The sequence below is a fragment of the Coregonus lavaretus genome (genome assembly GCF_964263955.1).
Source record: "Coregonus lavaretus genome assembly, contig: HAP1_SCAFFOLD_899, whole genome shotgun sequence".
In the NCBI taxonomy this organism is placed as follows: Eukaryota; Metazoa; Chordata; class Actinopteri; order Salmoniformes; family Salmonidae; genus Coregonus; species Coregonus lavaretus.
Window position 1 is genome coordinate 161,694 of NW_028161602.1, and position 14,835 is coordinate 176,528.

The following is a 14,835-nucleotide window of genomic DNA, read 5'->3' on the forward strand; positions in this document are numbered from 1 at the left end:
CGGAAAGATATCAGTTTGTCTCTGTGAATGGTCTGTCCTCCGACAAATCAACTGTACATTTCGGTGTTCCTCAAGGTTCCGTTTTAGGACCACTATTGTTTTCACTATATATTTTACCTCTTGGGGATGTTATTCGAAAACATAATGTTAACTTTCACTGCTATGCGGATGACACACAGCTGTACATTTCAATGAAGCATGGTGAAGCCCCAAAATTGCCCTCGCTAGAAGCCTGTGTTTCAGACATAAGGAAGTGGATGGCTGAAAACTTTTTACTTTTAAACTCGGACAAAACAGAGATGCTTGTTCTAGGTCCCAAGAAACAAAGAGATCTTCTGTTAAATCTGACAATTCATCTTGATGGTTGTAAAGTCGTCTCAAATAAAACTGTGAAGGACCTAGGCGTTACTCTTGACCCTGATCTCTCTTTTGACGAACATATCAAGACTGTTTCAAGGACAGCTTTTTTCCATCTACGTAACATTGCAAAAATCAGAAATTTTCTGTCCAAAAATGATGCAGAAAAATTAATCCATGCATTTGTTACTTCTAGATTAGACTACTGCAATGCTCTATTTTCCGGCTACCCGGATAAAGCACTAAATAAACTTCAGTTAGTGCTAAATACGGCTGCTAGAATCCTGACTAGAACCAAGAAATTTGATCATATTACTCCAGTGCTAGCTTCCCTACACTGGCTTCCTGTTAAGGCAAGGGCTGATTTCAAGGTTTTACTGTTAACCTATAAAGCGTTACATGGGCTTGCTCCTACCTATCTTTCCGAGTTGGTCCTGCCGTACATACCAATACGTACGCTACGGTCACAAGACGCAGGCCTCCTAATTGTCCCTAGAATTTCTAAGCAAACAGCGGGAGGCAGGGCTTTCTCCTATAGATCTCCATTTTTATGGAACAGTCTGCCTACCCATGTGAGAGACGCAGACTCGGTCTCAACCTTTAAGTCTTTACTGAAGACTTATCTCTTCAGTAGGTCATATGATTGAGTGTAGTCTGGCCCAGGAGTGTGAAGGTGAACGGAAAGGCTGGAGCAACGAACAGCCCTTGCTGTCTCTGCCAGGCCGGTTCCCCTCTCCACTGGGGTTCTCTGCCTCTAACCCTGTTGCAGGGGCTGAGTCACTGGCCTGCTGGTGCTCTTTCATGCCGTCCCTGGGAGGGGTGCGTCACTTGAGTGGGTTGAGTTACTGACGTGATCTTCCTGTCTGGGTTGGCGCCCCCCCCCCCCTTGGTTTGTGCTGTGGTGGAGACCTCTGTGGGCTATACTCGGCCTTGTCTCAGGATTGTAAGTTGGTGGTTGGGGATATCCCTCTAGTGGTGCGGGGGCTGTGCTTTGGCGGAGTGGGTGGGGTTATATCCTTCCTGTTTGGCCCTGTCCGGGGGTTTCTTCGGATGGGGCCACAGTGTCTCCGGACCGCTCCTGTCTCAGCCTCCAGTATTTATGCTGCAGTAGTTTATGTGTCGGGGGGCTGGGGTTAGTTGGTTATACCTGGAGTACTTCTCCTGTCTTATCCAGTGTCCTGTGTGAATTTAAGTATGCTCTCTCTAATTCTCTCGTTCTCTCTTTCTCTCTGAGAACCTGAGCCCTAGGACCATACGTCAGGACTACCGGGCATGATGACACCCTGCTGCCCCCAGTCCGACTGGCCTTGCTGCTATTCCAGTTTCAACTGTTCTGCCTGCGGCTACGAAACCCCTACCTGTCCCAGACCTGCTGTTTTCAACTCTAAATGATCGGCTATGAAAAGCCAACTGAGAGACCTGAGCCCTAGGACCATACGTCGGGACTACCGGCCGTGGTGACTCCTTGCTATCCCCAGTCCGCCTGGCCTTGCTGCTATTCCAGTTTAAACTGTTCTGCCTGCGGTTATGGAACCCCTACCTGTCCCAGACCTGCTGTTTTAAACTCTAATGATCGGCTATGAAAAGCCAACTGAGATTTATTCCTGATTATTATTTGACCATGCTTGTCACTTATGAACATTTTTGAACATCTTGGCATGGTTCTGTTATAATCTCCACCCGGCACAGCCAGAAGAGGACTGGCCACCCCTCATAGCCTGGTTCCTCTCTAGGTTTCTTCCTAGGTTTTGCCTTTCTAGGGAGTTTTTCCTAGCCACCGTGCTTCTACACCTGCATTACTAGCTGTTTGGGGTTTTAGGCTGGGTTTCTGTACAGCACTTCGAGATATTAGCTGATGTAAGAAGGGCTATATAAAATAAAATTGATTGATTGATTGACCAGCCAACAAGAGCGTACAGGTCACAGTGGTGGGTAGTGTATGGGGCTTTGGAGACAAAACGGATGGCACTGTGATAGACTACATCCAATTTGCTGAGTAGAGTGTTGGAGGCTATTTTGTAAATGACATCGCCGAAGTCAAGGATCGGTAGGATAGTCAGTTTTACGAGGGCATGTTTGGCAGCATGAGTGAAGGAGGCTTTGTTGCGAAATAGGAAGCCGATTCTAGATTTAACTTTGGATTGGAGATTCTTTATGTGAGTCTGGAAGTTGAGTTTACAGTCTAACCAGACACCTAGGTATTTGTAGTTGTCCACATACTCTCGGTCAGACCCGTCGAGAGTGGTGATTCTAGTCGGGTGGGCGGGTGCCAGTAGCGTTCGATTGAAAAGCATGCATTTAGTTTTACTAGTGTTTAAGAGCAGTTGGAGGCTACTGAAGGATTGTTGTGTGGCATTGAAGCTCGTTTGGAGGTTTGTTAACACAGTGTCCAATGAAGGGCCAGATGTATACAAAATGGTGTCGTCTGCGTAGAGGTGGATCTGAGAGTCACCAGCAGCAAGAGCGACATCATTGATATACACGGAGAAAAGTGTCGGCCCAAGAATTGAACCCTGTGGCACCCCCATAGAGACTGCCATAGGTCCAGACAACAGGCCCTCCGATTTGACACACTGAACTCTATCTGAGAAGTAGTTGGTGAACCAGGCGAGGCAGTCATTTGAGAAACAAAGGCTATTTAGTCTGCCAATAAGAATGTGGTGGTTGACAGAGTCGAATGCCTTGGCCAGGTCGATGAAGACGGCTGCACAGTACTGTTTATTATCAATCGCGGTTATAATATCGTTTAGGACCTTGAGCGTGGCTGAAGTGCACCCGTGACCAGCTCGGAAACCGGATTGCATTTTTTACATTTACATTTTAGTCATTTAGCAGACGCTCTTATCCAGAGCGACTTACAGGAGCAATTAGGGTTAAGTGCCTTGCTTAAGGGCACATCGACAGATTTTTCACCTAGTCGGCTCGGGGATTAGAACCAGCGACCTTTCGGTTACTGGCACAACGCTCTTACCCACTAAGCTACCTGCCGCCCCGATTGCATAGCGGAGAAGGTACGGTGGTATTCGAAATGGTCGATGATCTGTTTGTTAACTTGGCTTTCGAATACTTTCGAAAGGCAGGGCAGGATGGATATAGGTCTGTAGCAGTTTGGATCTAGTGTCACCCCCTTTGAAGAGGGGGATGACCGCGGCAGCTTTCCAATCTCTGGGGATCTCAGACTTTATGAAAGAGAGGTTGAACAGACTAGTAACAGGGGTTGCGACAATTTCGGCGGCTAGTTTTAGAAAGAAAGGGTCCAGATTGTCTAGCCCAGCTGATTTGTAGGGGTCCAGATTTTGCAGCGCTTTCAAAACATCAGCTGTCTGAATTTGTGTGAAGGAGAAGCGGGGGGGGGGCATGGGCAAGTTGCAGCAGAGGGTGCAGAGTTGGTGGCCGGGTTAGTGGTAGCCAGATGGAAAGCATGGCCAGCTGTAGCAAAATGCTTGTTGAAATTCTCGATTATTGTAGATTTATCGGTGGTGATAGTGTTTCCTAGCCTCAGTGCAGTGGGCAGCTGGGAGGAAGTGCTCTTATTCTCCATGGACTTTACAGTGTCCCAAAACTTTTTGGAGTTAGTGCTACAGGATGCACATTTCTGTTTGAAAAAGTTAGCCTTTGCTTTCCTGACTGCTTGTGTATATTGGTTCCTAACTTCCCTGAAAAGTTGCATATCGCGGAGGCTATTTGATGCTAATGCTGTACGCCACAGGATGTTTTTGTGCTGGTCAAGGGCAGTCAAGTCTGAGGAGAACCAGGGGCTATATCGGTTCTTAGTTCTGTATTTTTTGAATGGGGCATGTTTATTTAAGATTGAGAGGAAATTACTTTTAAGGAACAACCAGGCATCCTCTACTGATGGAATGAGATCTATATCCATCCAGGATACCTGGGCCAGGTCAATTAGGAAGGCCTCCTCGCTAAAGTGTTTTAGGGAGCGTTTGACAGTGATGAGGGGTGGTCGTTTGACCGCGGACCCGTTACGGACGCAGGCAATAAGGCAGTGATCGCTGAGATCCTGGTTGAAGACAGCTGAGGTGTATTTAGAGGGTATGTTAGTCAGGATGATATCTATGAGGGTACCCATGTTTACGGATTTAGGGTTGTACCTGGTAGGTTCGTTGATAATTTGCGTGAGGTTGAGGGCATCTAGCTTGGATTGTAGGATGGCTGGGGTATTAAGCATATCCCAATTTAGGTCACCAAGCAGTACAAACTCTGAGGATAAATGGGGGGCAATCAATTCACATATGGTGTCCAGGGCACAGCTGGGGGCTGAGGGGGGTCTGTAGCAAGCGGCAACAGTGAGAGACTTATTTCTGGAAAGGTGGATTTTTAGAAGTAGAAGCTCAAACTGTTTGGGCACAGACCTGGATGGTATGATAGAGCTCTGCAGGCTATCTCTACAGTAGATTGCAACTCCACCCCCTTTGGCAGTTCTATCTAGACGGAAAATGTTATAGTTGGGGATGGAAATTTCAGAATTTTTGGTGGCCTTCCTGAGCCAGGATTCAGACACTGCTAGAACATCAGGGTTGGCAGAGTGTGCTAACGCAGTGAATAACTCAAACTTAGGAAGTAGACTTCTGATATTTATGTGCAAGAAACCAAGACTTTTGCGATTACAGAAGTCATCAAATGATAGCGCCTGGGGAGTAGGAGTGATACTGAGGGCTGCAGGGCCTGGGTTAGCCTCTACATCACCAGAGGAACAGAGGAGGACTAGAATAAGGATACGGCTAAAGGCTTTAAGAACTGGTCTTCTAGTGCGTTGGGTACATAGAATAAAGGGGGCAGATTTCCGGGTGTTATAGAAAAGATTCAGGGCATTATGTACAGACAAGGATATGGAAGGATATGAGTAAAGTGGAGGTAAACCTAAGCGTTGGGTAACAATGAAAGAGATAGCATCGCTGGAGGCATCAATTGAGTCGGTCTCCGCGTGTATAGGGGGAGGGGCAAAGGAGCTATCTAAGGCAGGTTTAGCTAGGCTGGGGGGTCTACAGTGATATAGTACAATTAGAAATAACCGAAACAACAATAAACTAACCATGTTTGGGCTGAGGCTAAACATAAACAGGATGTAGTACCTCAAAAAGGAGCAGTCCAGCAGATATCAGCTATAGTTATCATAAGGTCCGGTGGTGAAGCACTAGTGAGTAAGAGGCCACGGCTAGCGTGTGCTAGCGGGCCAGGGCTAGCAGATGGATGGAATCTTCTTGGTTAACCTCGTAACCACATCAGAAGATTTCGTCGGCAGACCAGTCGTGAAGGATCGGCGGGGCTCCGTGTCAACACTAGGTGGTCCCGTCCGGTTGACAGAGAGGTAGATAGCCGGGAGATGGGCCTAGCTCAGGATGATTAGCCAGAACACAGAGTCCGTTTTGCTGTAGCTAGCTGGTAGCGATGAATCCGGAGTTAAAGGTCCATTGATTCAGTGATTCCGGCGGAAAAACTGATATGTTCTGGGTCGATAACGCGCTGTGCAGACTGGCCGAATATCCGATGATCAATGTCCAGTGATTAAAATTGATCCCGCAGAAAAAAAAATCCAATGTTCTGGGTGAAACACCGCTAGCTGTGGCTAATAGCAAGTAGCTAGTTAGCTGGCTAGCTAGTTTCAACTGGAGATTCTAGATTCTAGATAAAGGTAAGTCAATAATAGAATCCGTTCCACATTGAGTGAGGCGGGTTGCAGGAAAGTATATCTTGTAGAAGGATGAAAAGTCTGATAGGGAAATATGTACGAAAAATAGGGTATTTACAGGCTATTTACAGACATACAGTGGGGGAAAAAAGTATTTAGTCAGCCACCAATTGTGCAAGTTCTCCCACTTAAAAAGATGAGAGAGGCCTGTAATTTTCCTCATAGGTACACGTCAACTATGACAGACAAAATGAGAAAAAAAAATCCAGAAAATCACATTGAAGGATTTTTAATGAATTTATTTGCAAATGATGGTGGAAAATAAGTATTTGGTCAATAACAAAAGTTTCTCAATACTTTGTTATATACCCTTTGTTGGCAATGACACAGGTCAAACGTTTTCTGTAAGTCTTCACAAGGTTTTCACACACTGTTACTGGTATTTTGGCCCATTCCTCCATGCAGATCTCGTCTAGAGCAGTGATGTTTTGGGGCTGTCGCTGGGCAACACGGACTTTCAACTCCCTCCAAAGATTTTCTATGGGGTTGAGATCTGGAGACTGGCTAGGCCACTCCAGGACCATGAAATGCTTCTTACGAAGCCACTCCTTTGTTGCCCGGGCGGTGTGTTTGGGATCATTGTCATGCTGAAAAACCCAGCCACGTTTCATCTTCAATGCCCTTACTGATGGAAGGAGGTTTTCACTCAAAATCTCACGATACATGGCCCCATTCATTCTTTCCTTTTCACGGATCAGTCGTCCTGGTCCCTTTGCAGAAAAACAGCCCCAAAGCATGATGTTTCCACCCCCATGCTTCATAGTAGGTATGGTGTTCTTTGGATGCAACTCAGCATTCTTTGTCCTCCAAACACGACGAGTTGAGTTTTTACCAAAAAGTTATATTTTGGTTTTATCTGACCATATGACATTCTCCCAATCCTCTTCTGGATCATCCAAATGCACTCTAGCAAACTTCAGACGGGCCTGGACATGTACTGTCTTAAGCAGGGGGACACGTCTAGCACTGCAGGATTTGAGTCCCTGGCGGCGTAGTGTGTTACTGATGGTAGGCTTTGTTACTTTGGTCCCAGCTCTCTGCAGGTCATTCACTAGGTCCCCCGTGTGGTTCTGGGATTTTTGCTCACCGTTCTTGTGATCATTTTGACCCCACGGGATGAGATCTTGCGTGGAGCCCCAGATCGAGGGAGATTATCAGTGGTCTTGTATGTCTTCCATTTCCTACTAATTGCTCCCACAGTTGATTTCTTCAAACCAAGATGCTTACCTATTGCAGATTCAGTCTTCCCAGCCTGGTGCAGGTCTACAATTTTGTTTCTGGTGTCCTTTGACAGCTCTTTGTTCTTGGCCATAGTGGAGTTTGGAGTGTGACTGTTTGAGGTTGTGGACAGGTGTCTTTTATACTGATAACAAGTTCAAACAGGTGCCATTAATACAGGTAACCAGTGGAGGACAGAGGAGCCTCTTAAAGAAGAAGTTACAGGTCTGTGAGAGCTAGAAATCTTGCTTGTTTGTAGGTGACCAAATACTTATTTTCCACCATAATTTGCTAATAAATTCATTAAAAATCCTACAATGTGATTTTCTGGATTTTTTTTCCTCAATTTGTCTGTCATAGTTGACGTGCACCTATGATGAAAATTACAGGCCTCTCTCATCTTTTTAAGTGGGAGAACTTGCACAATTGGTGGCTGACTAAATATTTTTTTCCCCCACTGTACGATAAAAACACAACTGCACTACTACGCCATCTTGGAAAGGCCAATAGAACTAATAGGAGCTGGCAGGGTGAAAAATGCCCGAACATAAGGCCTGTTTTTTCGCGATTACTTCATAACCAGGGACAGAAGGTAATATTATGAAACTGGGCTCCATGGCGGATGCAATTAACTAGTTTTTATCAGAAATAAACGTTGTAAAATAGGTAACTTGAGGCGCCCCGAAAATAATATTCAAAAGTTCAGTCCTTGGACACAGAGGGGTTAAACACTAAAGTTACCGTCCATCTAGTGAAGAGGAGAACCGGACAGAGGGATGGTAGGTAGCCAGCATCTGTCAACGAGAGAGGGAGAAGCCCTCCATGGTATTTAACAGGTGGAAGAAACAACCCGGGAGCTCCATCGGTCCACAAGAAATGCAGGCAGCCGGTGATGATGTAGTGGTAGCTAGGATAACTAGGATGCTGCTGGTAGAGTAGCTAGCTTAGCTAGCTGTACCGAATAGCTTGGCTAGCTAGCAGGTCGTTCGTCTGTCCCTCGAGGATGATGACGAATCCGGTGAACCGCAAGATGAAACAAGGATAGTGAGTGAAAAGGATCTGGCTACACTCACACTGTCCCTGACCAAAAAGCAAATTGAACAATAAACTTTGGCGTCTCAACACTGTAACAAACTCCGTCGCTATTCCCCAAGATCACCTCAGTCCACTTTGCGCGTAACTGGACAATATGCTTGGCGCCAAACCTTACGTGGACGCGGACAGTTCCTGAACGCGGACATGAGCAGAGCAACCCAATAAACTAAATAGTCTTTACAGTGGCTTACATTAGTAATATTATTTTATTTATTTTTTATATGTAAAACAAACATTCAAAGTTTTTTTTATAACAATATTTTGAGATCTGGGCCCATATCCACAAAGTATCTCAGAGTAGAAAATTGGTCGTATAAGTGCTGAGAATTAAGACATTTTACTCTTATGGGTATAAATGAATGCATAGCATTTTGTCTTCGGTTTGGCAGATTAACTTATTTCTGAAGATAAACTCAGGTTTTCGCCCAGCGGCTAAGGAGTTGGAGCTGTGGCAGAAGTTGGACCTATGGCAGAAAGGTGGCTGGTTCGAATCACGGGCCGGGCGCTGGAAAAAACGGGCGGGCTTGATCTGACCACTGGAGGGCTGCTGGGTTCACATCCTCAAAACATTCACCTTTCGTTGATCAGAACTCTAGAGGTTCTTCTTCACTGAACCCAAAAATATATCTAACTTTATTATTTAATTACCTATATCATGTTATTTCAAGTTATCACTTTGGAGCGCAACATCACGTTGTTAAAAATTGAATCATAAATTGGCCATGGCTATAAATTGGCCAATTGAAGGCATCTAGGGCGAAATATGTGTTCGATGAAAATGAACATTGTATTTAAAGTTGTAGGCAACATTATTGACAAGGGACCCTGAAGCCTACGATGCCAAAGCTATTTAGAGTTGTTAAACGGGTGGGAAGAGTGTATTGGTATAATGGTAATATTGTCAAAATTCTGCTTGTAACAACCATCAGAATTGGTAAAAAAAAAAACATGAAAGTAAAATATGCATTCCATTATAGCATTAGCAGATGCTTTTATCCAGAGCGATTTATAGTAAGTGCATTCATCTTAAGATAGCTTTTTATTTTGTAAATCAAATTAATAAATTCTATATAAAATTGTCATCTCACCTCTTAGCTTTGGTGTCATGTTCCCCAGAGAGACGCATTTTAGAGGCAGGGCCCCCCTCCTCTCTCTCCCCAGAGAGAATCATTTTAGAGGCAGGGCCCCCCTCCTCTCTCTCCCCAGAGAGACTCATTTTAGACCACTGACCCCTAAACAGAGATGCAGCATGTTGGTTGTGGTGAACACAGTGACAACTCATGATCTCTTAGAAATAAAACATTTACTAACAGACACATCCAAACAGTCGGGTGATTTAATTTAATCACATGAACATTGTTACGTTCCTCAACAAGACATAAAACATTGTCTCTCAAACAGAAGAAGGAACTAACAGAGAGTCCCTAACAACAACCAAAACGAAACAGGTGGTTTTAGGAGGGGTTCTGAAAGACACTCATGGGGGTGTCCACTAGTGATGGGAAACAGAGGCTTTCTGAACGCTTTGGGGCTTTGACCAAATTGTGCCGAAAATGCCATGGATAGATTTGAGTGCTAATAAACAACATTTAGCTAGAATGTGGGGTTCGCTTTTTGCCTCCAGGTTCACTATGTTTTGAAAAACGATGCATATGTGACTTTCAACGTGGCACCGTCATAGGATGCCACCTTTCCAACAAGTCAGTTCGTCAAATTCCTGCCCTGCTAGAGCTGCATGTTTGTTGATTTATGTAATGGCATATATTTTAATGCTTTATGTAATGTATTTTATCTATTGAAATATAATTTTGATTTAGTTTAAAATGTAGTTTCATGGGGATTTATTATGTTTTCCAGAATCTCCAACCAAACTCTGAGATCAGTCTCTCCAGTACCCAGTCATCTGTCCATGAAGAGTGACATCTCTATGGATCATCCTATACATTTTAGTGATGGACCAGTGGCCTTTGACCCTAGGTAAGTTACTGGTCAGAATTGATGATATTACTATTGAAGAGGAGAATCTTCTAGATCTGAAACCAGATGTATTTTGTGTATCTGAGCATATCATTTGTTGTTTATGTTACATATTTTAATACACTGAGTGTACAACATTTTGCACAACATTTCCAACGGAGACCATCAGGTTGGTAAGTCATCATACTGTAGCTCAAACCTACTGTGATGACGACCTAACTTTATAATAGTTTGTAGCCTACCTAGCAGAATCTGCCCGTCTTTCTTTCTAAATCAACACATTTATCCGTCTTCTAATGCAGTGGTGTAAAGCACTTAAGTAAAAATACGTTAAAGTATCTGTACTTTACTATTTATATTTTTAACAACTTTTACTTTTACTTCACTACATTCATAAAGAAAATTATGTACTTTTTACTCCATAAATTTCCCTGACACCCAAAAGTACTTGTTACATACAGAAAATGGTCCAATTCACACTTATCAAGAGAACATCCCTACTGCCTCTGATCTGGCAGACTCACTAAACACAAATGCGTTTTTTAAATGATGTCTGAGTGTTGGAATGTGACCCTGGCTATCCGTAAATGAAAATAACAAGAAAAATTGTGCCGTCTGGTTTGCTTCATATAAGTAATTTTAATTTAAATTATTCCTACTTTACTTTAGCAATTACATTTACTTTTGATACTTAAATATATTTAAAATCAAATACTTTTAGACTTTTACTCAAGTAGTATTTTACTGAGTGACTTTCACTTTTACTTGAGTCATTTTCTATTAAGGAATCTTTACTTTTTCCACCACTGTTCTAATGTTCCATATGCGCCCCAGTTTGAACAGACATTTTGTAACTGCGTAGGCTACAAAGTCACTTTCAATTTCAAATAAGGAAATGAAGTTATAACGGTGACTGGGTGAATTAGTTTTCCATTGGCCGGCTCCCCGGGTGGGCAGAGTTGGCATGTTTTAGACCATTCCATTGGTCATTAAATTAAATGTCCACTCCCCCGTAGCACCGGGCCATGCAAAACGAACAGTACCACTGTAGCAGGGCACTGAGACAGAGTTCTGAACCCAGAGGCGTTTAGACTTCAGGGAACGCTTCAAGGTGTCACCCCTTTACAACAGTAACCAGAGGGTGGCGCTAACAGTCAGTTGCATGCCACAGCAGTAACTCATGACATTGTACCGAATGGTACTTCAGTTTTTTTTTCTTATAGTCCTTCTTCAAGACATTTCTCTTACATTATTTTTGATAAACATGTAATTTGCTTGAAACCAGGTTTAGCTGTGTTTTTTTCCTCCAAAATGTGATTTACTGTAGGCCTATAATAATTGTAAACAGGCCTACAAATCCAAAAGGTTTTAATTTGAGAATGTTCATTTGTATGCCTCAAATAATAAACTGTCTTAAATTATCTGATGATTAGTTGAATCAGGTGTGTAAATGCTGGGCAAGAACAAAATGATTGAGAAACCCTGAGATAAACATAAAACCCTATCATTTAAAAGCTCCTCCACCATCTTTACCAGACGTTTGACTGATAACATGTGATAACACTTTGAAAACTGCTGTCTGTCAGCAACTAAGCTCAAGTAGCAGTTCTACTAACTAGTAATATCTCATTCCAGGTATTCATTCTCTTACTCTGTACATTAGAATATATTATTGTTCAGAAATACTCACTTTATTTTTTTGTTCTCTCCATATAGCGTTTTCTGCTCTGTCGTCTCAAAATGGATCCTGTACAAAAGAACAACTTTACTTTCTGTTTCAGCTCAACCGTCTCCCCATCCTGATAATAACGTGTTTTATTGGTATCTTCCACTAGATGGCAGTAAACACCTGCTGTAACAGTAAATTCTCTCCCGTACCAAGTCATCTGTCCATGAAGAGTGACATCTCTATGGATCATCCTATACATTTTAGTGATAAATCAGGGACCTTTGACCACAGGTAAGTTACTGGTCAGAATTGATGATATTACTATTGAAGAGGAGAATCTTCTAGATCTAAAACCAGATGTATTTTGTGTATCTGATCATATCATTTGTTGTTTATGTTACATATTTTAATTACATTTACATTTACGTCATTTAGCAGATGCTCTTATCCAGAGCGACTTACTGTTAGTGCATACATTATTATTTTCATACTGGCCCCCCGTGGGAAACGAACCCACAACCCTGGCGTTGCAAACGCCATGCTCTATCAACTGAGCTACCTCCCTGCCTGCCATTCCCTCCCCTACCCTGGACGACGCTGGGCCAATTGTGCGCCGCCCCATTGGTCTACCGGTTGCGGCCGGCTACAGCAGAGCCTGGATTCGAACCAGGATCTCTAGTGGCACAGCTAGCACTGCAATGCATTGCCTTAGACCACTGCGCCACTCGGGAGGCCCAATGGGTGTACAACATTTTCCACAACATTTCCAACGGAGACCATCAGGTTGGTAAGTCATCATACTGTAGCTCAAACCTACTGTGATGACGACCTAACTTTATAATAGTTCGTAGCCTACCTAGCAGAATCTGCCCATCTTTCTTTTAAAATCAACACATTTATCCATCTTCTAATGCTGTGGTGTAAAGTACTTAAGTAAAAATACTTTAAAGTACTACTTAGGTCTTTTTTTTTAGGTATCTGTACTTTACTATTTATATTTTTAACAACTTTTACTTTTACTTCACTACATTCATAAATAAAATAATGTACTTTTTACTCCATACATTTTCCCTGACACCCAAAAGTACTCCTTACATTCAGAAAATGGTCCAATTCGCACTTATCAAGAGAACATCGCTGGTCATCCCTACTGCCTCTGATCTGGCAGACTCACTAAACACAAATGCTTTTTTTAAATGATGTCTGAGTGTTTGAATGTGACCCTGGCTATCCGTAAATGAAAATAACAAGAAAATTGTGCCGTCTGGTTTGCTTAATATAAGACATTTTAATTTTAATTATTCCTACTTTACTTTTACTTTTGATACTTAAGTATATTTTAGCAATTACATTTACTTTTGATACTTAAGTATATTTAAAACCAAATACTTTTAAACTTTTACTCAAGTAGTATTTTACTGGGTGACTTTCACTTTTACATTAGTCATTTTCTATTAAGGAATCTTTAATTTTACTCAAGTATGAGAATTGACTACTTTTTCCACCACTGTTCTAATGTTCCATATGCGCCACAGTTTGAACAGACATTTTGTAACTGCGTAGGCTACAAAGTGACTTTTAATTTCAAATAAGGAAATGAAGTTATAACGGTGTCTGGGTAAATTAGTTTTCCATTGGCCGGCTCCCCGGGTGAGCAGAGTTGGCACGTTTTAGACCATTCCATTGGTCATTAAATTAAATGTCCACTCACCCGTAGCACCGGGCCATGCAAAACGAACAGTACCACTGTAGCAGGGCACAGAGACAGAGTTCTGAACCCAGAGGTGTTTAGACTCCAGGGAACGCTTCAAGGTGTCACCCCTTTACAACAGTAACCAGAGGGTGGCGCTAACAGTCAGTTGCATGCCACAGCAGTAACTCATGACATTGTACCGAATCTTGCTTCAGTTTTTTTTTCTTATAGTACTTCTTCAAGACATTTCTCTTACATTATTTTTGATAGACATATAATTTACTCTAAACCAGTTTTAGCTGTGTTTTTTTCCTCCAAAATGTGATTTACTGTAGACCTTTAATAATTGTAAACAGGCCTATAAATCCAAAAGGTTTTAATTTGAGAATGTTCATTTGTATGCCTCAAATATTCAACTGTCTTCAAATATCTGATGATTAGTTGAATCAGGTGTGTAAATGCTGGGCAAGAACAAAAGGATTGAGAAACCCTGAGATAAACATCAAACCCTATCATTTAAAAGCTCCTCCACCATCTTTACCAGACGTTTGACTGATAACATGTGATAACACTTTGAAAACTGCTGTCTGTCAGCAACTCAGCTCAAGTAGCAGTTCTACTAACTAGTACTATCTCATTCCAGGTATTCATTCTTACTCTGTCCTTTAGAATAGATTATTGTTCAGAAATACTTAGAAATACTCACTTTATTTTTTTGTTCTCTCCATATAGCGTTTTCTGCTCTGTCGTCTCAAAATGGATCCTGTACAAAAGAACAACTTTACTTTCTGTTTCATCTCAGCCATCTCCCCATCCTGATAATCAGGTGTTTTATTGGTATCTTCCACTAGATGGCAGTAAACACCTGCTGTAACTAGACTACGACTATGTGTTCGGTTTCATACATGCAGTTTCCCAGAGGAGGAGTGCTGATCTAGGAGCAGGTCCCCCCTGTCCATTTAATCTGTTTCATTATGATCTAAAAGGAAAAACTGATCCCAGATCAGTACTCCTACTCTTTATGAATACTGTCACAGGTGACTCCTCAAGATGAGGCTCATGATTTATACGTTATATTCTTTAAGAATCAATTAATATCATTAATTGAACTGCTTTGCCATG

General features: G+C 42.4%; 1 long non-coding RNA gene across 1 annotated transcript; it reads right to left on the reverse strand.

Moving 5' to 3' along the window:
* Positions 1 to 9,548: 9,548 nt before the first annotated feature.
* Positions 9,549 to 14,487, reverse strand: LOC311120362. The gene is made up of 3 exons (XR_014612151.1): positions 14,420 to 14,487; positions 12,042 to 12,098; positions 9,549 to 9,606 (listed from the first exon to the last, which is right to left on the reverse strand). It is a non-coding gene; the product is annotated as an uncharacterized lncRNA (long non-coding RNA).
* Between the last annotated feature and the right edge of the window lie 348 nt (positions 14,488 to 14,835).